Source organism: Argiope bruennichi, chromosome 1 (genome assembly GCF_947563725.1).
Source record: "Argiope bruennichi chromosome 1, qqArgBrue1.1, whole genome shotgun sequence".
Classification (NCBI taxonomy): Eukaryota; Metazoa; Arthropoda; class Arachnida; order Araneae; family Araneidae; genus Argiope; species Argiope bruennichi.
The window spans coordinates 42,475,821-42,479,818 of record NC_079151.1 but is presented as its reverse complement, the minus strand read 5'-3'; positions in this window follow the sequence as shown (position 1 = coordinate 42,479,818).

Here is a 3,998-nt window from a genome sequence, read left to right as displayed (position 1 = left end):
ATTGGTTTATTTTTGGGGACGCAAGAACACGTAGTGGTGTTTGGTAAAAATGTCAATAATAATTAGAACGTATTGTAGCAGGAAAATTTCGATTTTTGATTAAAGCAATTTCTGAAAATAAAGCTTGCGTTATAGCATTATTTTTTTCTTCATACGCTAAAGTGGGAAAAGTTGAATACGAGAGCTGAAGCCATCCCATAAGTATATACCATAGAAAATTCTATGCGTTGATATGAATCGAGTTTATGCATTACTATGAATGGAAAACGAAACCAAAATGTTACTACGATTAGAAGAAAAGCCTCTAAACCTATCTGCAGCAATTGCAAAAAAAGATGCCTAGAAAAATACAGAAGTTCCAAATCGCTTTAGTTTCTTCCTTTTTAATTTTTTATTTTTTGCTAATTAACATGTAACAGAATCTTTAACAATAACTTGAATCTTTTAACAAGAATCTAGGATCCTTAATCTTAAAAATAAATTGCTTAATGATATTTACTTGGTATGATATCTACTCTCTTGTCACTTGCTATTATCTTAGTTTTTGTTTTTTTACTTAGTTTTTAATTTTTGTATCCGTAAAAAAATTAGAAAATTGTGGCTGCAGCGTTTTTCTGAATTGAGAGAAGTTCAAAAATAAAAGAGATTCTAAGAAATATAGAGTGACAGTGATGGATTATTATGTAACAGTTAGCTAAATTTTAAGTAGCATTTATATAAACAAATATGAATACAATATTTTCCATTAACTTTCTTTGATTTAAATGATTGATAGACTATAACAATAAATAAGATGGGTTTTTATTGATTTAGTTGCTTTAAAATCAGTTGCGAATTTCTTTGAAAAATTGAGTAACTATGAGGAATGATTAAAACAATGACAGAATGCATATTAAAAGTATTCGAAAGAAACTGCAATGCAATTCTTTTTTTTTCATTAATGATGTAGTGGAGCTGTTGATGTATGTGTGTGTGTTCTTAAGAGATAGCAACTCTCTTGGTTTAGAGAACATACTGGATCATAAAATACAATGTTCTTGGAATTTTAGCCACTGAATCAGTTCATTTGTCTTTTGATAAAATTCTTCTGCTTAGTGCCTCTAAATAAAAGAACTCACTAAATGTTTTCTTGTGTCAACACTCGTTTCGGAACACATGTAACATTACAAATTGTAGAAGAGAGAACCAAACTAGACTGGCAGTGGTGTTATTTTATTAATAAGCATTCAAGTGAAGACATTAACAAACGTTTGGTTATGTAAAGAATGTTCATTTAATAAGGAACTCTTTTGTTCTGAAAGAGTAGACCAATTACCTTAGTTATGTAAGTTGCTTTCTCACACTTATTTATAAGTTCTAAAACAAAATTTCCCTTTATAAAGGGAGAGGGAGAAATATATTTCATTCCCAAGTACTTTAAGGAGAGATTCCTGTATCCGGATTGGAAAGCTGGCAATGACTTCCTCTGCAATCAATATTTTATCATTTCATCCTCCCAACGTTTTAGATGTACCATTTAAAACCCTAGATGCAGAAATGCCCCTTTTGTGCTTAATATATTTCATAAACTGAACGTTACTTAGAAGTATTATAGAAATATTCTGAAATAAAGTTATAGATAGGAATTCATATTTTTCACTTGATGATATTTAAAGCCAATAAATTAATTTACGTTCAACCATTTGTCTTCCAAATTGTTTCTTCGCAATGATATCTATGATAGGAAGAAATTTTGAAAAATGATCTTCTCGGTTCTCATAGGAAACTTATTTAATTTTCTATTTAATTAAATCATTTATTTCCTTTTCTTCACAAATATTTTAACTACGTAAATATAATATAATACATTGCTATATATAATTAAATATTACCATAAATATGCAGATTATAATAATAGACTTTTTTTGTAATTTTAGCAAATTTCTAACAAAAAGATATAATAGTTTAAAAGATTTAAAGTAAAATATGGTTTGAAATATTTAATACTTTTAATATTCCGCAAATAAAATATATTTTATTTGGAATAATAACAAAACAACTTATAACAAAATTTATATAAAATTTATTTGGATGAATTATTAAAATTTCTTTATTTTTTTTATTTATTTGGATTTGATGGAAAAGTTATTTTATGCTAAATGTTTTGTAATATATATATATATATATATATAATTTGGAAAAAAATTAGTTTAGAAAAACAAAGTTTCAGATGGAACAAATAATATAAATAAATAATAAAATAAATATTTCACTTATATAAATTCGGCAGGAAAGGATGACCTAATGTTATAGAAACGCTCCACAGAGAATAGAAAGGATTCGCTTTCAACATCCCATTTGCAACGCATTCCAAGAATTTTCATATTTTTCAGCTCTTTTATCATATCAATTTTTCTTTTCTTTTATTCATCTTCTCGTGGAATAGGAAACTAGTGTAGGTGATCAGGGAAAGAGCTAGATGGATAATATTAGGAGCTTGGGAAGTATTTTACTTTTCTCCTTCATTTTCTGGTTCTCTTTCCCTAGTATTTACATCATTTGTTCTGTAATAGGTAAGTAATCTTGTAACGGAAATGAAACGGGGATTATAACTAATATCTTAATCAAGATGCTAAGGAATTTGTCAATTCGCTTGTCCTAGATGTTCTCTTATAGAAAAAAAATTATTAAGTATATTTGAGTATTTTTTGATATTGTACAGTAGGAGATAATTTCATTTGAAATAAATATCATATATTTAGTAAATAAATTTTATTTCAATGCTTTATAGCGTTCACGAAGATTTTTTGTAGAAATACGAAGCCCACGTATATATTTTTATTTCTGTGATACATAAGAACTCTATAGGACTTTACCAGTAGTTAATAAATATTTCAAGCTTATTATTCTTGAAAAATCTAATTCATTTCAAATTGTTATTTTAATAATATTTTCACGTAATTTTATTTCATATGATTCCTTAGATATATTATTATAAACTCTCTCTATTGTTATATGTCTTGTAATGGCAGTTTCCTACCTAGATTACGTTATTGAAAAATAAAGATAAATTGTGACATAGAAAAAGAAAAAGATAAAAAAAACGGCTCAGAATTTTTAACGAGCTTCAATAAAGATTATCAGCCATTACAATACTTAAGGAAAAAAATTAAGAATTAATAATCAACATATCGGCAAAAATACGTATATTTTATCATTGAACATTAATTAAATAAACTGCGGAATGAAGAACAATATTTTAATTAAAGAGAACATATAAAATGCACTTTGCTCTTTCATATTTGTAAATAAACATTAACGAATATAAAGTGAATTTGAATACATTTCTTATTGTTCAAGGTGACTGAAATGCCACAAAGTAAACATTTGTCGCAAAAAAACAACTGATACTTTGTTCTACAATGTAACATAAGAAAATGAAAAGAATAAAGAACAACTATTTTATTTGGGATTTGAAAAGTTATTCACATTAATTAAGCATATAATGAGAGAATTACTTACGAAACAAAATATCATCAAAACCAGTTTTTTGTTCGAATTTAAACAAAAGCATTTTTTTTTTAGAGAATTTTATTTCTTTGTTTTAGAAATGCATTAATTATTTTATTTTCCATAATAATTATTTCCACTCCCATGGGGATGGATTATCGCAGTGAATTAATCTAATGCTCTTTGTAATCTAATTCTGTAAAATATGACAAAAATATTTTTCTAATTTAATTATTTCTTAAGTTGATTTCATAAGTAGAAACATTTTGTTGTTTTATTTTATATCATTGAAGATTTTAAAATGAATTTATTTGCATGTTTCATATTTAAATAGTATTTGACTATATCAATTTTTCAAATTGCATTAAAATGAAATGTAAATATATTTATTGTTTTCGGCATACCTTTCACATTGAAATTGAATCAGTTTAAAAAGCGGGTCGCCAGCGTCCTGGCATAGGGGTAGCGCGTCTTCCCCGTGATCTGGGCGTCCCTGGTTCGAGTCCCGG